We start from the raw sequence: 24,340 nt of genomic DNA, 5'->3' as shown, positions 1-24,340 counted from the left end.
AGTAATTTTTGTTTCTTTGCTGCTGTATGAATATTCAAGTAAATGCCCATGGGCCGCACTGCGGCCAAATGCCAAACTGCCTAAAGGCTTTTCAGAAACCATCCATCCTTCTCAAAGAGAAAAACAAGAAGGCAGACGAAGTAGGATGAAGGACAGCAGAGAATGCTAAACAGTTTTAAAACAAGTAAATAGTTTGGTGAATAGAGGTGAAGCAATGAAAAAATACCCGACACTAGATTTGGAGATGGGCGTCCATGTTTTGTAGACAGAATTCATACAGGAGATTACATAGTGTTCCTAGAGCACACAAACTACAGAGCGGACCCTTCTCTCTCTCTCTCTCTCTCTCTCTCTCTCTCTCTGAGGTCACTGGGGGTAAAGTAAAGAGATAATTAATGTAGCTGTTCTAATTTAGTTTCTTCCTCTCTAAAAACCCTCCGCGGCTCTGCTGGTAGCACCTTAGGTGAATGCTACAGCTTCCATGGCAACACCTGCTCCCTGCAGGTGTGTGAGAGCGGGAGAGGATTGGATGAGTGTAGTTATTATGGGGTTGGGTAAATGTGTGTGTGTGTGTGTCTGTGTGTGAACGTGCATAATTACTATATTGATGTTTTAAGAGACATTGGACAAAGTGTAGGCCTGCATCCATGATTCATTTGTCCTTGTTACAACAGGGACGTGATGTGATTTTGTATCTCACAGTAGAAGCAAATAATGAATACAGTATATAATATTTAATTTTACATTTAATGTTTAAAGTGTCTTTTACTCACCCAAGCTGCATTTTTTCCCTCAGAAATATAGTAAAAACAGTAATGTTGTGAAGTATTACAATTTAAGTGTTTTCTATTTTAATATATTTTAAAATGTAGGTTATTCCTGTGATGGCAAAGCTAGTCTTCAGTGTCACATGATCCTTCAGAAGTTATTCTGTAAAAAAAAAAAAAGATTCATGTTGAAATCCATTGTGCTACTTAGTATTTGTAATATAAGTGTGCTTGTTCTGTTTTTCATTAAAATGCCACTTGGTTTGATATTTGTTATCTAAGACAATATGGATTATGTGTCCAGATACTTTTTGTGGCCATTGTAAGTCTCTAATGTCACTGTACTCAGTTATTCTATGCTTGTACCATGTAAAGAGATCAAACATTTACAACATGTACAAGGAACAAAGTTTAGCAACTATAGTATGTTTACTGGAGTTTTATTGGGGGGAAATGGGTGCTAGAGAAGCATGATGAAGGGTTATGTCAAAACAGCATATAGTGAGTCAGTGATAGAGAGAGAGAGAGAGACAGAGAGAGGGGAATGCCTCTCAGAGGGCTGGGAGTTCTTCCTGTTTGTATGAGCTCTGTTTGTACAGGCTGTCTCAGTCGGGATATCCTCCTGTACCCCCATCTGTGGGACACCATTTGAGTTTTACAAATCATTAGTCCTTTTATTTTCATAACTTTTTTTCTTCATATGGTCTGCGTGTATTTCATAACTTTTAAAGTGCTGCATAAGCATTGCAATTCAGTGCTTATCCAAAACACTGAAACCACATTGACAAATTTATTCAGAGCTGCTGTCATTAAAGTAGAATATACAAACTTTATACTAAGACATTCTGACATTGATAAAAAAAAATTAATTAAACTATTATTTCAAACTGTTATGCTGATACTTATAAGAGAAAAATGTCTTCTCTAGTTCTAGAGGTCCCAGGCTTTTAGACCTCACTGTATTATTCTGAATGTCACTGAAAACGAGCGAGACAGACAAAGACGGTGAAAGTGAGAGAGAGTGAGTAAGTGTGTAAGGGCAATGAGTTTAAAGATGAATGCAAGTTGGCATATAGATGTTTATGGATGAATGGACAGATTTTTAGAGAGGAGAGAGAGAGAGGGTGAGTGAGATAGAGAAAACATAAAGGGCTTTTTAACAAAAGCCGTCATCAGGGCTTAAATGGAAAAAGAAGACTGGTGCAGAAAAGCGTACTAACATACGGTTCTTACTGTTGTTGTAGTATGTGTGTATAAAATATTTTTAATATGTAATATAATTAGTAATAGAGTAATAGTAATGGATAAAGGCCCATTCATGGCCCGTTCACAACAAAGACAATAACTATAAAGATAACAATAAAGATATAGTTCTAAAAATCACTTTTAGGACTTTTTTTTTCTCCCAGCTGATGAACGATAAAAACATTGACACCCAATCAGAATCAATCCTGCTATAACGAGCTTGAGAATTTAAAGCAGCAGATGAGCATGCGCTTAGAATAAACAGAAGATATTGTTCGCTGGTGTGGACGATAATATCATTGTCTTTATAGTTTTCTTTATAGTTATCATTCTTGGTGTGAACAGGGCTTAATGATAAAGCTATAGTTGTAAAAATCATTCTCAGTATTAAAGAATAACAGAGTCCACACCACATCTATAACGATAAAGGCACAGAGAAACAATATTGTTACAATCACTTTCAGAACGATTTTTTTTTTCCAGCTGATGAACGATACAAATTTTGACAGCCAATCCGAATCAATCCTGCTGTCACGAGCTCGAGAATTTAAAGAGGTAGACGAGCATGCACTGAGAATAAACCGATGATATTGTCTGCTGGATGCTAATGTTATCTTTTATAGTTACCGTTCTCGGCGTGAACGGGCCTTAAGAGAGTATAGTAAGAAATAAGTAGGGGTGTGCGATGCTACAGCACACATTCTGTCAGTTGCAGTTCTTCTGCCACTTCTGTCTCAATATACTGTACAACGCGACATACATTCACATCAAAAAATTCACATTAATTCAGCGGTGGAGTTACACTCATGGGACACTGCACTTTGCAATCACAAAAGTACATTATTTGCATGTGCTTTAAAGCCTTGCAGAGTAAAAATGTAATTAATTTGCTGTTCATCTGATATACACTTTTTCTGAGCGCGTACACCTAAAGCACACGCACAGTTAAAACAGTGCCTGATTACTGGACTAAGTTATCTTTCCCATCTGATTGTGCTAATATTGTCAAGAACACACAAGGTTTACATATAAACACAGATGTCTAAAGTGAAAGTAAACAGTTGAGAGAGAAATGGATGTGTACTTGTATATTAGATATGTGCAGGTCTTAAAGTGACAGCAGACTAATAGTACTAAACATGCTGCCGCTTGTTATTAAAGGGATAGTTCACCCCAAAATTTAAGTTCTATCATTATTTTTTCTCTCTCATATTGTCCAAAACCTGTATATTTTTTTCAAATGCTGAACACAAAAGAAAACAGAGTAAAATCCCTCTCTGCTCTTGACTGAAGAACTTTACAATTGCTTTAATAAGAATCAATGACTAATTTATACAGTGACGTACATAGTGTTTTTATTTTTTCATTCAATTTCTTGAATGCTACAAATACACCTGAACCTCAGAAATAAAGCATTGCTTGTTTTGTTTGTATGTTATTTGTATTTGTAATGGATATCTTTGTTCTTATTTTTTAATAACAAAGATAAAATAAAGACAGATTTTTATCTTCACCCACTTTGGCTTATATATCTGCCATCCGTTTTTATTTCACATTTTGTTACCTCGTAAGGCTTTGTTTTTAAAAGAGGGACATTAGTTTGGCTGCACTGCTCAGACAACTTACAAAATAGTAAAACCAACATGACAAAGAGTTGTGATAAAGACACAAATCATCATTTTGATATGATATTTTTGCCATATCGCCCACCCCTAGCAATAAGTATTAGACATTATATTTACCAAAATGTGCAGTATACAACTGAAATGCATATTTCAGTCATAAAGTTCTGCAGAATAGCTCATTGATTCTTTCAGACTGGCAGTGCAGCCATCTGATCTCTCTTTCCTATCTACACAGCCTTATTTATTTCCATCCTAACATGGTCCAGCTTGGTACTCAGGGCTCGCAAAATTTCAAAATCCCTGGTAGCCCTTTGGGCAGGTACTCTTTAGATTTTGGCAGCCTGAAAATTAATTTAACTAGCCCAAATAAAAAATATATATTTTTTTAAATATAGAAAATCAGGATAAGTCTAAATGTCAATCAAAAACATTTTCAATGCACAAATATCAACAAATACCAATGAAATAATTTTTTTTCACTATTTACAGGGTATCTGCTGAATTTTTCAAAATCAATTTAAGGCAATATATGGACCTTTTTTAAAGCTGCACAAGTAAAATGAACACTGTATGAGTGGGGTTGGACAATGTCTATGGTAACATTTTAAGCCATAAAATGACATGATTTACAGTTTAGTAAAGTTTTCACACACAAAAAGAAATCTTAAAATGGCATTTCAGCTTTTAAACCATTTTTATGAAAAGGGACAAGTCAAACATATTATTATATTAATTTAAAACAAATTTTACTGTCTTAATTGTTTAGAGTTTTAGAAGGTACATTAACTTTTCACTTTTACAACTGTTTGCTGCATAAAAACATGGGTCGATATTTGCATTGATCTGAACATAAGAGGCCCACTGTAAATGCAAATTCACTCTCTGCCACGAGGTGGTGCTTTAGGAGCAAATAACGGCTTCTCCGGTACGCTAGCACCGCGCTCGTATATACGCTGCTTTAACAGGCATTATAGGCAAGATGAAATTAAAATGCCAAAGACACGTTTCTGAAGACAGACGGTTCCCTTCAGAGACACATTCACATAAGCGTTTTGACTTTGAAACGTGCAGCGCTCATATTTATTCAGTGACATCATTGCCTTTTGAAGTTTAATCCAGCTGTATCTCAATTCTTGTCTTTCCATCCCCAACTGCAAGACCTCTTGAAATTGTAATTAAGACTTTTCTTATACCATTTTACATATTTAAACCTTTGTATGGCCTTAAATTTTATACAACTAAATTGAGAGTTTTAAGGACCTGCGGGAGCCCAGTATTTTAAGGTAGCCCGTCGGGCAGGGCAGTAGTATATTTTGGTAGCCCGACTGGAAAACACAATAGCCCTGGGACGTCGGGCTAGCGACTTTGCGAGCCCTGGTACTGCATGCTATGACAATTTTCTTTAGCCCTCCTCCTCCCCAGCACCACCTGTCTAGATCTGCTGCAGGGGTTCTCCCTACTTTACTTTGCAGAATGTATCCTAATCCCTGTTATTCCAAACATGTTTCAGCAGTAAAATCAAGTCAGCAGCATAGCAGATCTAGTCCACAAAGATTAAGCCTACCCACACTGCATTCTAATAATTTTATTATTAAAAGATGTTAAATCTATTAGACGAGTTGTTATCATTAAACTTACTGCATGAAATACTAAATCCCCCAATGCAATGCGTTCAACTTAACCTTACAGGCCTAGTATTATGAATTAAATGTTTATCATGGAATAATGTTTACTGTTTTAATTACTATTGAGAATGAATAATACAATAGGTAATATTCATTATACTGTGTAGTGTAGCTATTATATTCTGAACACAGCTAGGGTAAGGGGAGAGGAGAGGAAAGCCATTTAGATATTTCATAACTGTTTAATATTGTCAGCCTAAGGGTGTTTTTCCAGACAAACATTTTCTCATGGTAGAGGGTTAGGGATGTATATCGATTTGTTGCTTTAAAATGAGCACCATTCACTGCTCAGTCTGTTAGAATGAGGATGTTAGACATTAATTCGCAGTAAACATAAAAATAGGTTAAACCTGTAACCGTCCTGCATTATTTGTGCGAAAGACATTAATACCACAAATCATGTGTCTTGTTGATGAGTGCTTTTCTAAGTGATTTCTGACTGATGACTAATTATCATGGAGACTTTGAAGGTGAACTCTTTTAGCTCTTTAGGTCTAATGAGCAACTATACTGCAACATGATAAAAATCATTCAAAACACCTCAGCAACTGCATAGCATCCTGAATGCCTCCCAAAACACTTCTCTGTAAAAAGGTTCAAACATCAAAAGTGAATTTTTGTTGTGTTGTTTATCATAGGAATTCTTTCTATACAGTTGCATTATTTAAAACTGCATTTTGAAATTATGTTGTGTCAAAGATCATTCCTAATTCAACCTTACATAACTCGTTTAAGAAACAGACACAGACTGCTTATGTCTAAAGACTGATCTCTACATAGTTCCAGACTAAAACAAGTCTTAATCCTTGTCTTAACCCCCCACAGTTCACTGATTCTAATCTTAGCCAAACTTTTTTATTAAATGTTCCTAAATGGATGATAGATTGCAGATGTGCTGCTGCTTTATGAATTCAGAGAACAGAGACTGTTGCTACATTGAGAAGGTCCAGCAAGTTTCGAGTCCCCTCATTAAGTGTTGCTATTCTGAGGAGCCGGATGTAGAGAAATACAGTGCTAGCTCATTATGAATTCACTGCAGTAAAATTGTGCCTCTTTTTCCCTTAAGTGTGAATAGAGCTCTTTCATATGCAGGCATCCAAACGTATTAGACTGTCAAATAGCTCTGTTGCTAAAGGGTTTTGGAAATAACAAACACAACGTCCTGTTTAGTAATAAAATTAAACTTCCTTTCAGAGGGAGAGTTAGACTCTGCATATAAAGGCCTTACTTACAGAATACTTTGTTGATTGGCAGCTAGTCATTATCATAGACTGTGATTGTTCATAATGGTTTTTGATGCCTTTCAGTGAAACAATTTTCCTGTAGCTGTTTCCTGTATCATTTTTTCTTCTTTTTTTTAATGCACAGCTACTGTAGGAGCTGGAACACAGTGCTTTTAAAATGTCAGAGGAGACATAATCGGGGCTGAAGTGAATAATTTGATGCTCACCTGTGCACAGAGAGACACACTCCTGCTACGATTGTCCTGAGCGCTAAAAACTGGAGAGTTTTGTCTCTGAGCCTCATCTTATCTGCTTGATGCTGTTTACAGTTGGATTTTCCGGCATCTGTTTGTCTTTTTGTTAATTTTCTAGTTTATTTAATGTATTTTGGGTGTGTGTGATTAGGCATGATTATGTGAGAAACAGGCACAGATCATAAACAGGATATGATGTATTTGTGTGTGTTTTGTAATGGGACAGTCTTTGGTCTTGTTTCGATGGTTCCCACAGGTCTCAAGATCACTGCATTAGCACAAAGGGATAATTATAGTTGTCAAATTTAAAGCCTTAAAGCTTAAAAATTTTAAGACACCATTAATGTATTAAATATGGCTTAAATCATATATATGATGCTGGCAATATTTATTATATGAGCAGACACTATATGCTCAAATGGTTTAAAGCTTAGTTTTATCTCTAATCCTGCTAAATGAAAAAGTAAATTAATAATTTATTTTGCTGAGTACATTAGTTTTTGTTTTTTTTTAAGTTTAATTTTAATTAAAAGAAAGGTTTGAATTAATATAAAGAACATATTTGATGAGAACTACACACTATTTGTGTTTTTTTTTCAATGTGCCATGGTAGTGAAATGGTACTTTTACCTATTTATTTTTAACAGTTTGTACAGAAAAAAAAACATATTCTGTTAATTTAATACAATTAATTTTTTCCCAATATTTAAAAAATAATTTACTAGTATAATGGCCAAATATTTGGTAACGCTTTACAGTAAGGTCCTATTTGTTAACATTGGTTAATGCATTAACTAACATTAACTAACAATGAACAAAACATTTGTTATAGTACATTTATTAATCTTTGTAAATATTATGTAATAAAAATACAACTGTTCATTGTTAGTTCATTATAGCTCAGATTCATTAAACAATATTAACAGATATAATTTATTAGTAAATGTTTGAAATGAACATTAAATAAGATTAATAAATGCTTTAGACATATGCAGGTTAGCTAATGTAGTTAATTAATGTTAATAAATGTTAACAAACAGAACCAGTAAAGAGTTGCCAATATGTTTCTCACACAATATAAATATGTCACTTATACATAGAAATATACAGGTGCTCTCTTATTTTAATAAGGGTGTTTTTTACAGTGGAATCATCATATTTGGGTGTCCAAGGCATCATAAACGTTTGAAAACACCTGGTTTTAACATGCAGCTAATACAACAGTCCATTCTGCCCACTGACTCTACCACTTTAGTACTCTTTTGAAAAAGTTTCATCCATTATTTTCTTTCAGAATTTCCCAAAAGAGATAACATTAAGTTTTGATGATTAGTGACTCATGACTTAATTACAGCATGAAGACGTAAAACTTGCATCACAGATAAATGAGCTAGAACGGAAATGACAGTTGATCTGGAGCCAGAGGTGTGGTAGAGCAGGGGAACAGTGATTTAGCAGATTTCTGAACTTGACCTGTGACAAGAGATACTCGTACACCCTTCCTGCACGTGTGTGGTTCACTCACCTGTGTGTTTGTGTGTACGCCTGTCTCTGACCTTGGCACTGCCACTGCCGTTGGCTTACCCTGTGCTGATGCAGCCTGATGGAGAGAGAGAATAGAGGAACAGAGAAAGAGGAGACAAAGGTCTGGGGATCGACCAGCGCTGATGTAATGGGTGTGTGTTAGTGTGGTTTTGTTTTAGAGAGCATCACTTCCTAACTTTCCTGATCTTTTGCCTCATCTCTTCCGCCAGGATGTCCTAGAGCCAAAACACAGACACGGTGAGCTGAGATTATCAGTGACTCCCTAAACCCCCACACTCACACCCACACACACAAACACAACAGACATTACACACAGTGCCGTACAAACACACTTGGATGCACATAAACATGATGGGCTTAACAACAAGAATTAGCCTCGCTTAAGTAAATATTTATTACAGCCAAATTATATTCATCAACATCTTATTTTCCCATCAGGTGTGCAGTTATAAGGACCCAGTCCACAAGATTTTAATTAAACCATAATTTATTTCTTACACAATTTAAAATCAGAACCTACATGTGATGTGGTATGCTAATAGCAGATTGTATTTAAAGGGATAGTTAATCAAAAATGTAAATGATGTTGTTATTTACTCACTTCCATGTCAGTCCGAACCTGTATGACTTTTTCACAAAAGCAGATATTTTTTGGAGAAAAAAAAGAATAATTAAAAATATTAAATATTTTTTAGTACAATAAAGTCCATTTGGGCCCAATTTATTTTCATTATATGGAAAAAAAACATTCCCAAAGTCATAAAGGTTTGGAACAACATGATGACATAATTTTCTATAATTTTTTTTATCATAATTTATATTATATTATATGTTACATTTACATTTACATTACATTACACTTTCAATTTGTCATTTTGCAGACGCTTTTATCCAAAGCGACTTACAATTGGGGAATTCTTAAAGAGGCAAACAGATACAGGAAGTGTTCGTAATACCAAGTTTCAGGCATTGTTTAAATAAGTACAAGCTAGAAAGGAATAAACAAAGAGAAAGACAGTTTTTTTTTTTCTTTAGTTTTGGATGAAGTCAAGTAGCATTGAAAGAGATGAGTTTTCAGCTGTCGCTTGAAAATTGTCAGGCATTCAGCATTCCGGATAGGGGTGGGAAGATCATTCCACTGTACATTATAGTATATCATGCTTTCTAAAGACTGCAATTAATTATGAACCAATATGTATTTTATCAGTTCAGCTTTTTAGCAATTTGTAAACAATCAACTTAATAGATAATATTTAAATTTTTCGCTTTATTAATGACAATGTAATCTGCAGTTATTTAAAGGACACCTATTATGCAAAATCGAACCAGGTTACATATGTAACCCAGGTTCCCTGAAGGGAACGAGAGCTGCGTCGGAAGACGCTATGGGAACGCCATCAGCGTAACCGACGCTCTGAATATCGTCTACACCTAGTCCGATAGAAGGGCGAGGCGTCACGGGCGGAGTGACGTCACGACCAGGAAGTATATAAGCACGTGAGGCAGAGCCCGCGTCAGCTTCATGTCATGAAGCAAGCGCTGGCAGGGATGCCGGAAGTATGGCTGCGAGACGCAGCTCTCGTTCCCTTCAGGGAACCTGGGTTACATACGTAACCTGGTTCGTTCCCTTCCAGGAACGTCGAGCTGCGTCGGAAGACGCTATGGGAACGCTATACCAACGCCGCCAGACTGACAAGTCCCTGCCTGATGTCAGGCCAAGAGGACAGAAGAGCCTGTAGTGGCTCGGATGTCGAGGTCGTAACCTGGCGAAGTCAGGGGCGTGGACTACCCAGCAGCGTCGCAGATGCCCTGACCGGTACATCTGTCCAAAAAGGCCCTGAAGGCCGCCATACCTCTGGTTGAGTGCTCTCTGACTCCCAACGGATGGGCAAGCCCAGAGGCCTCGTAGGCAAGATAGACAGCATCCATCATGCACCTACCACAGGGCAGCTCTGTGGATGTACGTGCCCAGTGCTCACACTGGACACATACAGTTGTGCCTCTCCTGGCCGGGCTCCCCGAAGGGAGGAGGACAGAGGCCTGGCGTATGACTGGCTGTGATATGACCGCCGGAACCTTCGGTACGTACCCCGCACAGGGGTAGAGAAAGACTTTAGCCGAACCGGGCGCATAGTCACCATCGAAGGGGCCGCAGACAGGGCCTGCAGGCCACACACCCTCCTCAGAGAAGTGATGGCCAACAAGAAGACGGTCTTGATGGTGAGGAGTCCATCTGTTATCTCCTCGATAGGCTCAATGTGCTCGCACCGAACCTCAGAACCACAGCCAGGTCCCGAGTCGGGACGCATGATCGTACCGGAGGCCTCAGCCTCAGCGCACCGGAGGAAACGTGTAACTAGGGGGTGTCTGCCCACTGACTGGCCACAGTTAAGGGCGTGGTACAAAGAGATAACTGCCACGTAGACCTTAACAGTGGAGTGGGTTAACCCTGCGGAGAAGCGGGCCTGCAGGAACTCCAGGACTGCGCGAATCGGGCAGTAGACTGGGTCGAGCTGGCGGTCTCCGCACCAAGAAGTGAAAGCTTCCACTTCCGGGCGTACAGTTTCCTCGTGGAGGGAGCTCTGGATTGGAGGAGGGTCTCGACAACCTCGGTTGACAGACCGGAAACTATGAGTTGTGCCCCCTCAGAGGCCATACCCACAGCTTCCATAGCTCCAGGCGGGGGTGCACAATGGTGCCCCCGGCCTGTGAGAGGAGATATCTCCTGATCGGCACCGGCCACGGGGTGCCGTCGAGAAGAGAAATCGGGTCCGAGAACCATACTCGGCCCGGCCAGAACGGTGCTACCAGCAGTAGACTGACCTCGTCCCGGCGCACTCTCTCCAGAACTCCCGGGAGCAGAGCGATCGGGGGGGGGGGGGAAGGCGTACGGACGGAGCCTCGGTCTCCACGTCTGTACCATAGCGTCCAGTCCCGGAGGAGCTGGAGGGGCTAGAGAGAACCAGAGGGGACATTGCGCTAACTCTCAAGCGGCGAAGAGGTCCACCTGTGTCTGGCCACAGCCTTCCAAATCTGCTTCACCCCTCGGGGGTGATCTCTTGGGTCTGGGAGGAAGTGCCTGAGCACACGGAACACGGCTAGGATCTCTAGCTTGTTGATATGCCACGTAGGTGGCGACCACTCCACAGACCGCGGGCAGGGTGGCCACTCATGACCGCACCCCAGCCGGTGAGGGAAGCGTCCGTCGCTAGCGAAACGCGGCAACAAGGAGCTCCCAACACCGGGCCCTGAGACAATACTCAAGGATTCCTCCACATGTCTAAGGCACGGACAGCGGCGTGACACTTAGACAGCGCGGAGCGAGTCTCCCCTCAGGGAGACCCCTTGGTCTTGAGCCACCACTGTAGGGGCGTCATGTACAGCAGGCCAGAAGGAATCACGCTGGACGCAGCTGCCATGAGCCCAAGCAGTCTCTGAAACTGCTTGACAGTGAATGGCTGGCCTTCTCGCACTCTCTTGACTGCCGTGAGGATCGACTCGATCCGAGCAGGGGTCAAACGAGCCTGCATCGTGGTCGAATCCCTCACTACGCCTGGGTAAGTGGTTCTCTAGCTGGAGAAAGCACACTTTCCTCGGCGTTTAGTCTTAACCCCCAAATCTTTCACGTGGGCGAAAACGACACCTCGATGCCGAATCGCCACCCGCTCTGATTGAGCGAGGATCGACCAATCGTCGATGCAATTGAGTATGCAGATGCTCTGCAGTCGCAACGGGACCAGTGCCGCATCCACACACTTAGTGAAAGTGCGGGGTAAGAGTGTAAGGCCGAGAGGAGGAACCCGATACTGATACGCTTTGCCCCCAAAAGCAAACATCAGGAACTCCCTGTGAAAGGGAAGGATGGGTACCTGGAGAGGTCTGTCGTGACAAATCAGTCCTCGGACCTGATTTGAGACACGATCTTCCTGCCAGTGAGTATCTTGAACTTCAGCTTTCTGGCTGAGTGGTTCAGAACCCCAAATCCAGTATGGGCCTCAGCCCCTCATCCTTCTCTGGAACAATGAAGTGCCGGCTGAGCCGCCGGCGTGGACTTCGTGAGGAGGAACCACTCGATGGCTTCCTTCCTTACTAAATTCTCGACTTCTTGTCCCAGAACCAGAGCCTGCTCGGGGCGGACCGTAGTCACGCAAACCCCGTTGAACGGCGGAGGTGGCCCATCGAACTGGATGGAATAACCATGCTCTACCGTCCACAGGACCCAAAGAGACACATCTGGTAGCCGCTGCCTGGCCGCTAGATGATCTACTAAGGGAATCAGTCTCTCGAGACTGACCTCTGGTGTTAGAGATATGGCCAGACCACTGTCTTGCTGCGGAAGTCCGGAGGAAGACGCGGTCTCTGGCGCTTGAGGCGAGGTTCTCAGGCCCGCAGTCACTACCGGCGGGAAATTCTGAGAAAAGCACTCGCTGGGACCTGCTGTGCCCTGGAGCTGCAGGGTTGACAGACAGATCCCCGGAGGACACCGAGGGGAGACGGTCACCGTGTGCCGCGGTGTAAGCCGCTCCACCCCAGTAGGGGTCGTCCTCTGCAGTCCTGGGGCTCGCCCGTCAGGACCTCTGAACGAACCAGACCCTGCCAGGCAGGGCCCAAAGAGATGCATTCGGCAGCTCACTGCCCAATGGTCTACTAAGGGAATCAGGCTCTCGAAACTGACCTCTGGTGTCAGAGAAATGGCCAGACCGCTGTCTCGCTGCGGAGCTTCGGAGGGAGACGCGGTCTCTGGCAACTGAGGCGAGTTTCTCAGGCCCGCAGTCACTACCGGCGGGGAATTCTGAGAAAAACACTCGCTGGGACCTGCCGTGCCCTGGAACTGCAGGGTTGACAGACAAATCCCCGGAGAGCACCGAGGGGAGACGGTCACCGTGTGCCGCGGTGCAAGCCGCTCCACCCCAGTAGGGGTCGCTCTCCGCGGTCCTGGGGCTCGCCCGTCAGGACCTGCTGCGCGAGGAGCTGGTATGCGGAGGAGGCTGCGCCCGCCCAGCAGCCGCCTGAATTTCGAGAGCGCGCATACCATCTGCCCTCAAAGATTCCACCCGCGATCTCAACACCTCGGTGGAGATCGGGGGAAACTGAAGGCTCTTGTGGCTCCTCACACTGGGGCGAGAGAGGCGGCGAAACCTCGTCAACGCTCGTCACATCAACCTCCTCGGAGGACGCAGCGTCAAGCCCTCGTCTCGGGGGGAAGAGTACCGCTTCCGAACCGTGAGACGGGGCGCCAGATCTGGTGGATACGGGAGAAGATAGTTTCTTTTCTCTTCTCTTCTATATGCCCGCCAGCCAGATCAGCCTTTTTGTTTTCTACGAGCCCAACGAGCGCAGCCGCCGCTCTGCCTCGGCAGAGTGGGGCCGGCTTTATTTGTGCTTGTGCAACACTAGAGTTTACAACACTCATCATTTCTCATCCACCTCCTCGGTAGGAAGACAAGCGGGGCGTCGAGCCCTCTCTCTGGGGAAGAGAACCGCTTCCGAGCACAGAGAGCGGGCGCTGGATTTGTTTTGATCCATTTGCGAGCCGCGCGAGCGCAGCCACCGCTCTATCTTTCTTTTGCACAAAAGCGGGGCCGACAGCGCGTGGAGAGCTCGCTTTCCTTCTATATAAATTGGGGCGACAGAGGCGGCGAAACCTCATCAACGCTCGTCACGTCAACCTCCTCGGAGGAAGACAGACGAAGCGTTGAGCCCTCGTCTCGGGGGGAAGAGACCGCTTCCGAACCGCGAGACGGGGCGCCAGATCTGACGGATACGGGAGGAGATAGGGACATTCCCGTCTCACTCTCGTTCGCCAAATCAGCCTGTGAGTCCCACGAGCTCAGCCGCCGCTCTGCCTAGGCAAAAGCGGGGCCAGCACCACGCGGGGAGCTCACAAAGACTCCCTTCTCGAAGAGAGCACTCCGAGTGCGGAGTGTGCGCAGCGAGAGCCGCTCACAATGCGGGCAGTCAGCTCCCTCGAGAGCCGCTGCCTCGCGCTCCGCACTCAGGTAGACCACGCACAGATCATGTGTGTCCCCGCTCATAATGCTTTTTTTTTTTCATAACGCAGGCAGTGGACTAGCACACAATCTGAAACGCGATCTAGGATCGCCCCCTGTTTTGGTCTTGGCTTTACGGATGTCTAATTTCTTTTCAGGACATACAACACTAAATAAGACTCACAAAACAGATATGGACTGACAACACACAGAGCGCTTGCTGAATGACAAAAAGCTGACGCGGGCTCTGCCTCACGTGCTTATATACTTCCTGGTCGTGACGTCACTCCGCCCGTGACGCCTCGCCCTTCTATCGGACTAGGTGTAGACGATATTCAGAGCGTCGGTTACGCTGATGGCGTTCCCATAGCGTCTTCCGACGCAGCTCGACGTTCCTGGAAGGGAACCACTTTTACATGGTGTTTGGACATAAATGTGTGTTGGCAGTGTGTGAACACAACCACCCTACAATGATAAAAATCCACCCATTTTGTCAAGCATGGAAAACATTATGATTATAAAACATTTTTAATCTAATTACATTATGTGCAAAGATATGACAATAAATGGGAATTAATGTTTTTTTTTTAATGATGAATATGAAATATGAAAATATATTTAAAAAATGAAATGCTCTCAAAATGAAACCAAAACTGCCAGTAAGTGGCACCAAGTCACTCTTTTAATGATTGAGCCATTCAGTCATTCATTCAAATGGCTGATTCATTCAGATATGAAGCAAGTGACCTGCTTGCAATTCTAATGGGTCACTAAATCACTGGCTCGCCAAATTCATTAAAAACTGTGCATTTATTCAGTTTCATGTGTAGCTGCTCCCCACTGCTCCCTCTAAACCAACGACTGCACATCTAAAGACTCCTCTGTCAAGCTCCTGAAGTTTGCAGATGTCACCACAGTCAGTGGCCTCATTCAGGATGGAGACGACTCTGCCTACAGACAGGAGGTTAAGGATCTGGCTGTATGGTGCAGTCTTAACAACCTGGAGCTTAACACGCTCAAAATTGTGGAGATGATCGTGGACTTCAGGAGAAACACCCCTGCTCTCACCCCACTCACCATCATGAACAGCACCGTAACAACAGTGGAGTCATTCAGATTCATGGGCAGCACCTTCTCTCAGGACCTGAAGAGGGACATTCACATAGACTCTATTGTCAAAAAGGCCCAGCAGAGGTTGTCCTTCCTTCGCCAGCTGAGGAAGTTCAACCTGCCACAGGGACTGCCAAATCTGACCTCAGAAGACTACAGTGCGTAGTCCGGACTGCTGAGCGAATCAATATAACCCTCCCCACTCTCCAAGAACTGTACTCTAGACCCCTCACATCTAGCACACTCCCTCTTTGAACTGTTACCGCCTATTCAATGCTACAGAGCTCTGAGCACCAGATCGGCCAGGCACAGGAACAGTTTCCTCCCTCAGGCAATCCATCTCATGAACACTTGAACTCTTAACAATAAACACGAAACACAAAACACTATCATATATATATATATATATATATATATATATATATATATATATGATAGTGTTTTGTGTTTCGTGTTATATATATATATTTTTTTTTTTTAACACATACTTATTACATTTCAAATTTGCACCTAGCATACCTGTACATACTAAATAGTCTATTTTGTATATTGTGTTTGTGCTATTTTTCACATTGTCTATTTTGTATATTTGTGGAGCACTGTGGAGCTTCTGTCACCCAAACAAATTCCTCGTATGTGTAAACATACCTGGGAATAAAGCTAATTCTGATTCTGAGCTGTGTGTTGTGTGCTGTGGTACACACGACTGTGTGTTGTATATAATTATACACATTTTTTAAATACTTTTTGATTTGTGCTAATGAATTTTTAGCCCACTAGCACCATTGTTAACACTCAAAAAAATGGCTGTTTATGCTGAATTGGAGCTGGATATCCATCAAAGGCTTGTTTGTGTGTGTGAGGGTGTCAAACACTGAGCTTGAGTGGTTTGGGTTATCTCATTGCAGGGGACTGAGAGAGGGCTCCGGGGCCTGAGAAGAGACCACTGTAGGTGGACATTTTTGTTTGTGTGTCTGAGAAATTTGCCTTGTTCTGGTTGTTTATTTAAGGGTGTGAGTGCTGTGAATGTTTCAAGCTTGTTAGGGCATTGAGGGCATGCTGTGTGTGTGTGTGTGTGTGTGTGAATGTGTTAAGAGGAAAAAGAAAGGTATGTAGTGCTGGTTGTTATTTTTGAGAGTGCTGTTGTGGAGAGCAATTGTGGAAAGCTATTACTCATTTGAGTGAGCAAATATGTGTGAGAGAGTGTGTGTATGTGCTGTTACAACGCAAATCACATCTCTGGAATAATAAAGTGCAGATGTGGTTTTAGCTCAGTGCTGTCTTTGTCTCTGAAGTGGCCGTTAAGGACGTGAAACATGTTGTTTACATTGTGTAATGACTGTTAGCTTATTATATGAAACATAAATAAGATACTTAGCATTAGCGAACACAAACCTGTCATACTGTTGTTTTATACTGATTTATACTTAGTTTGTAGATTGTCGTCTTACCGGGAAATACATGAGAGGTTTTAGCAATAAGCAATATGATTGTCCACACAGAAAGAAAAAAGTGCTGTGCAATGCTGTAATACAACATAATGTATAGGATTAATAGTTGTGCGGAGCAGGATTTTGGACCAATGAGATTTCACTGTGGGCAGAGCAGTAATACTGTATTGTATAGTATACAGTGTGCACTGCCTACTATTTTTTTGAAGGTATTTTCAGTAGTTCAGCAGTATCTATTAGCAGCCAATGAGCATGAGGACTGACAAAATACATCAAACAGATAATGTATCTATAGTTGTATGTAGTTAACCTAAAAAAATTCTTAATTTGCTCAACCTCAAGTTGTTCCAAAACTGTATACCTTTCTTTCTTCTTGAACACACACATAAAAGGATATTTTGACGAAATTGTGTAGCCAAACACGATGGTTCCCATTGACTTCCACTGTTGTCACGAGCTGATGAGGCACAACTGCAGGCAGACGACGGTGATACAAACAAAGGTATTTTAATCAGAATATCAGAAGGTAGACAATAAATCAAGCTCACATAGACGAGAACGGACGAATACACAGGGAGAACTGAAGACTTATAAAGGATGGACCAAACATAGGAGACTAATGAGATAATTGCAAACACAGGTGAACTGAATGACTAATTAAACTGAATGGGGAAAACTAGGTCACAGGGGAAAACAGAAAACCAGACATGTTACAGTTCGCCCCCTCCCGGCAAGGCGTGACCCCACGCCGTCATATAATAACTGAGGAGGGAGGGTGGCAGAAAAAAAACAAAAAAAACAACAAGAGAGAGTCCAAAAAAGAAGTCCATGGGGGAGTGGAGGGTGGGAGGAGCCAAGGGGAAGCCAGGAGCAGGAGGAGTCCGATGAAAATCCAGAGACCAGCCAGGAAGAGGCCCCAGGGCGGAGTCGAGGGAGGGAGGAGCCAGGGTGGAGAAGGCCTTGACGACACCCTGGGGACGACTGACGGAGATGGAGCCGATGGAAGGGGAGCCCAGGATGGAACCGAGCAGATGGAGAGCCAGGGTGACATTAAGGATCCGGAGGGCCAAGGCGGAGTCCGAGGCTCAGGCGACTGAGGTGGAGGCGGGGAACCGGAATGCCGCGGCGGAGCCGGAGTGACGGAGGATGAAGGTGACGCTGACGGGAAGGAGGAGCCTGACAGCGCCGAAGGGGAGGAGTGACTAGGTGTAGCCGCAGGAATGGAGCCCCAAGGCGGCGGATGGTCGACGACTGACCAAGGCGGAGCCGGAGGGACGAGGGAGCCCGGTGGAGCAGGTGGGAGGACGGGCCCCGGTGGAGGTGATGGAGCTTTGAGCCAAGGTGGAGCCGATGGTTCGGAGGGCCGAGATGGAGTCCGGGGTTCGGAGGCTGGAGGTGGAGACAGGGAATCCTCACACCTTGGCAGAGCTGGCAGGTGAAAGTCCCGAGGCGATGGCTCAGGGCGCCCAGCTGGCGCAGACTGAGGGTGAGCTGAGGGGCTGACAGGCACCAGCGGGACTAGGGTAGAGGAACTGACTGGCTTGAGAGGAGGCGGGAGAGGGAGGCTGGGAGGGAACACAAGAGGATTCGAGCTGGACGGAACCAGCGGAGACACAGGAGATTCCAGGCTGGACGGAACCAGCGGAGGCACAGGAGATTCAGGGCTGGACGGAACCAGCGGAGGCACAGGAGATTCAGGGCTGGACGGAACCAGCGGAGGCACAGGAGATTCAGGGCTGGACGGAACCAGCGGAGACACAGGAGATACAGGGCTGGGTAATGCCTCCCCAAACCAGTCAATAAGATCCCACATGAATTCTGAGAAAAAATTCTGAGAAAAAAGTCAGAATTGCGAGATGTAATCTGACATTTGCAAAAAAAAAAAGTCAGAATTGAGAGTTTGTATTATGCAATTCTGAGGGAAAAAAGTTAGAACTGTGAAATAATAACTTGAAATTACCTTTTTTTTATTATTATTCTTTATTCAGTGTTGGAAGCGGGCTTCTGTATGAAGGTGAGTAAATGATGACAGAATGTTAATTTTTGGGTGAACTATCCCTTTAAGGAGAGTGAATCGCATCTAAAAAACCAAAACACTTTTTATAGAAAACTATTATGAGCATGTATATTCTTGAGTGTATACCATTCAGATGACTACACTTTTAATTACCGAACTGCTGAATGAACATTTAGAATAGTAAGTAAACAGTAGTTGTTAACTACTAACTACTGAATAAACTTTAGAATAGTGAGTAGTAAACATTGTCACTTGACCTCATTATGTTGTGAGGAAGTATTACTACACCATTCAGCATTGATGATCATTTCAAATTAGCAGTGTATTCTAATTAAACATTGCTGAACTAAATTTATTTGCAAGAAACATATAAATCTAAATGACATATTTATATTTTCATATAATAATATTTCAGTGTAGTGCTAGTCATCTTAATGGCACCTGCCATTGAGATGAGTAAAAATGCTAATGGATATGGGAATGCAAATTGTCACAATCATAGCTAGAGATAAAAACTCACATTTACATGAAATAGCTTTTATCGTTTGATCTGCAGTTTTTAGGAATGTAATTATGAAGCTTAAGCTCTGTTGTGTGTATTTAATGCAAGATGTTTTTCAGTCACATGAAGTGATTCTTCTTCATTTCCTGTCCGTTTCCCAGTCTGTCATTCAATCACTGAATCATGTTCTTTCAACCTTTTATAACAGCACTTTTATCAAGCTCCCTCACTCCTGCCAATCGTTTCTACGCCTCTCATATCTTCTCTCTCCGTCGCTCGCTCGGCTCCACCACTCCTCTCCTCTCCTCTGTGGTGGCCACTTACGAGACAGGCGTGACCGTACATCCACGCTGCCTTTTAGAGTTTCGCTACCCAGAATGCTGCAGCTGTGTCATTTGCATGGCAGGGTTTGGACCTCTCACTGGAGAACGAGTGTGGCTTTGAATTATTCATTTAGGGGACACAGAGAGGAAGAAGAAAATTGGCATCCTCTCTTTTTTTCTTCATCCCTGTCTGTCTTTTTCTACTCGTTGATGGCTGCTCTCATGAATTTGTCGGCTCCCCCTTTAAATCACGTTGTGATGTTGCAGCCGCTTGTTCAATAGTGTTTGAAGTACTCTATTTGTTTAAGTACTCATGACTGTCAGTTGTCTGGGGATGATTGGTACTGTATTTAGTCCACAGAGAGGCTTGGCCTCAGTGCTGCTGCGAATCAATGGTGACATTCTTCTGTTTTCTGGGTTTTCTGTTGTTTTCAGTGTCACCATCTGTTCCCCCACTGGACGTTAGAGATGTAGCTATCAGAGGAAAAGCTCAAACCAAGATCCAATAGCAAATTTCATCATTAAAAGCACAAACACATCTGTACTTTATTTGTGGTGTTTACAACAGAACAAACCCTAAACCCTTGTGAAAAAGAAGTACACTTTAGCATGCTTTTATATTACAGAAAAAAAACTGTAACAATTTAGTATAAAAACCAATTCTCAGTAATAACTAGTTGCTTATTAGCATGCCTATGTTATTAACATATTGACTGTTTATTAGTACTTATAAAGCACATAGTCTGCATGACCACATTCTAATCCTTCCCAATACCTAAACTTAACAACTACCTTACTGACTACAGGTGTATCTCAATAAATTAGAATGCTGTGGAAAAGTTAATTTATTTCAGTAATTCAACTCAAATTGTGAAACTCGTGTATTAAATAAATTCTTTGGCAGTGTGGGCAGGTGTCAAGTCCTGCTGGAAAATGAAATCAGCATCTCCATAAAGCTTGTCAGCAGAAGGAACCATGAAGTGCTCTAAAATTCCCTGGTAGGTGGCTGCGTTGACTGTGGACTTCAGAAAACACAGTGGATCAACACCAGCAGATGACATGGCAGCCCAAATCATCACTGACTGTGGAAACTTCCCACTGGACTTCAAGCAACATTGAACATTGATTTTGTGCCTCTCCACTCTTCCTCCAGACTCTGGGACCTTTATTTCCAAATGAAATGCAAAATTTACTTTCATCTGAAAAGAGGACTTTGGACCACTGAGCAAGAGTCCAGTTCTTTTTCTCCACAGCCCAGGTAAGACGCTTCTGACGTTGTCTCTGGTTCAGAAGTGGCTTGATAGCTCTTTTCCTGAAGACGTCTGAGCGTGGTGACTCTTGATGCACTGACTCCAGCTTCAGTCCACTCCTTGTGAAGCTCTCCCAAGTGTTTGAATCAGCTTTGGTTGACGGTATTCTCAAGCTTGCTGTCATCCCTGTTGCTTGTGCACCTTTTCCTACCCAAATTCTTCCTTCCAGTCAACTTTGCATTTAATATGCTTTGATACAGCACTCCTTGAACAGCCACCCCTTTCACTAATGACCTTCTGTGACTTACCCTCTTTGTGGAGGGTGTCAATGTTCGTCTTCTGGATCATTGCCAAGTCAGCAGTGTTCCCCATTATTGTGGTTTCAAAGAACAAGAGATACCCAGAGTTTATACTGTATGGATGGTCATTAATTGAAACTCAAATGTAAATATTCTAATATTTTGAGATACTGATTTTTGAGTTTCATCAGCTGTAAGCTCTAATCATCAAAATTAAAACAAAAAAAACTTTTGAAATGTTTTACTTTACATGCAATGAATCTAAAATATATGGAAGTTTCACTTTTTGAAATAACTTGCAAGAAAAAATGAACTTTCACGACATTCTCATTTATTGAGATGCACCTGTATTAATCAAACACACTACAGGTAATATTATAATTATGTACTTTATATGTGCTTTAGTTTGTTAGTCAGCACATCAAATTTAATATACAGTATATATAATTTAATATATACTTTAAAACTTTCAGTTTGAACATTTAAAGTGTGCTTAAGAAACTTGGGTTTAAGAAACAGTCCTGAAAGTCTGCTCTCTTAAGTGGCATTTTATTTCACTAAGATTATATTATAACATTTTCTGTACAGTTTTTAAAAAATATACTTTGTAATATTTGCAGTGCAAGTGCATATTCAGTACAATTATGCACAAATCTTTTTCACAAGCAAAGTATTACGCTTTGGCACATAATTTGTCCCGTATTTGCTCAAATCGTGTGACTTATTTTGAGGACTGCACTGTAACTTTTCTAAGGCCCAAATTAGGATTTTTATATGATTGATGATAAAATGGTGGGAAAAACTGAATTCTGAGAAACTGAGACTCTACCCTGAATTATGTATTATTTCTACTGTATTTGTGCAGGATTGTGTAGCATTTTTGTGTGTTGTGTAGATGTAGCAATATAAAAAGCACTGACATGCATTTCCTTGTTTATTTTCCTTTGTCTAGAAATCGTTTTCTCTGGTGATCGAGGCTCAGGACCATGACAATGAAACATCAGAGGCAGGTATGATGATACGTGTGTGTGTGTGTCTGTGTGTGTGTGTGTGTGTGAATGACTAAATAAAATAAAATCCATGGATCATATGTGTCCTCACAGAAACGATTTGTAGAAATATAATAGCAGAGCGAAAGAAAGAATGAAAAGAAAGACATCGCCAACAACAGACAGCCAATCCGTATTTACCCCTCATGCTGTCTTCTGGGGATTACTAGAGAACACAGTAATGCACGGGGTCAGTCTCCATGACTCTTTCATTTCCTGTGTTGCTTTCTGATTGTTTCTCCTTATAATTGAAGAAAAGCTCCATGACTGAAAATATGTTGCTGGATTTTGCACACACACAATCACTGCTCACTGATTATGTTCTCATGCACAATAATGGTGTACTATTTAATGAATAAATTACACACATGTGCATGCTTCAGACAACACTGAGATGCATTTTAATCACTTGGATATTGCCACTTCATATTCATAAATAACCAAACTTAATTTGTTTCACAAACATGCAGGCGAATCTACTTCTCTCATCTCCTCTTTTGGTCTTTCTGATAAACATTCTGTCTTTTTTCTTGAATTCTTGTTTTCTTTTATTGTAATTTTCTCTTCATTTCACTTTTAAATCTTTCTCTTCTCTCTCTAATTCTCACATTCACACTGCCCTCCAGCGCCTGTCATGTCATTTACTTTACCCATCCCTTCTCTCATTCATTGGATTTACAGCTTGTCTCTGGTGAGGTGAGGCTTAGGTGGGCTGATCCGGGAGTTGAAATGATGTGAGTTTGGAATTGTAGAGACGCTTTTTTTCCTGCCAACTCTGAATTATAATACAGCCATGTATCCGAGTGCCAGATAGCTTTAACAAGCTTTAACAAAGTCCGTCCTGACCCATTATGTCCTTGAAAAAGAGTTGAGAGAGAAAGGGCCAAGGACACAAGTTGTTCAATTTCTCATTTATTTCATCATCTTCAAGAAGTCTTTGGTCAAGGGCTGTGCACAATTACATGACAAATGACTTTAAATTGCAATTAAATTAATACAAAAGGACAAAATAAAATATAGAATAACTGAGTAACCTTACCAGAGAATAGCAATTTTATTAATCGTAATAAAAAATAAAATGGGATAGACCTCAAATGGGACATAATTACTGATTATAATGACTTATCATTTCTTAATACTGTCTTTTTACGCATCACGTTGCATCGCGCCACAAACTTTATTTTGTCTTTATTTGTGATCGGACAAACAACAAACGCTACTCTACACTGCTCAAAACTCACGTTTGAATCGTCAGTGGCAAATTCTTTAAATATGAAAACGTACTTACAGGCTGTGAGTCAGAAGCACCAGACTGTCCTTGCAAAGTTGGAATTGCCCCACTTTAAAGAAACAGCCTTTGTGCAAGCCAGCATTGTAGGCTACTCTTCCAGCTTCAGGAAATAGTCCTCCGTAAAATACGCTGCACACTCGAATATTTGCATTGAACAGGGTTGTAAATACAACTTAACCACTGATTTCTAGTTGTGTCCTCTTTTGGAAGCCCAAACAAAGTACTTTCGCTTTCACAATGAAACACAGCATCTCCAGGACATGGTGTCGGCAGAAGCAACAATACTACAGTGAGGAAATAAGTGGTGTTTTGCAAATCTTCCCACACCGTGATGTAGACATGTAGGGGCGTGTTTAAATGAGCCGTTTTAGGGGGGCGTGGTTGAGTCTTAACTTTTATAAAGAATATCTCTTTGGTTTTGAGACTTTAGTCTTTGCAACTTCAGGGATCTTATCTATGCACAAACAGCTTGTAACACTCCAAAGAGAAAGAAAAACTTGAAATCGCATCATATGACCCCTTTAATCTAATTAGATATATTTTGGATACTGTTAAATGTCTTTGAATTGCAATTCAGTAAATTCTTTTTGGTTAGTTGAATGCAAATTCCAGTTCAACATCCCATGGGACAGGACCAATTAAATGTTACTTTACCCTGGTTCTGTACAGATATATATTTGGACATTCTCGCACTGAATCCCTAAGCGTTTGTAG

The sequence above is a fragment of the Barbus barbus genome (genome assembly GCF_936440315.1).
Source record: "Barbus barbus genome assembly, chromosome: 23".
In the NCBI taxonomy this organism is placed as follows: Eukaryota; Metazoa; Chordata; class Actinopteri; order Cypriniformes; family Cyprinidae; genus Barbus; species Barbus barbus.
This window is presented reverse-complemented; position numbering follows the sequence as displayed.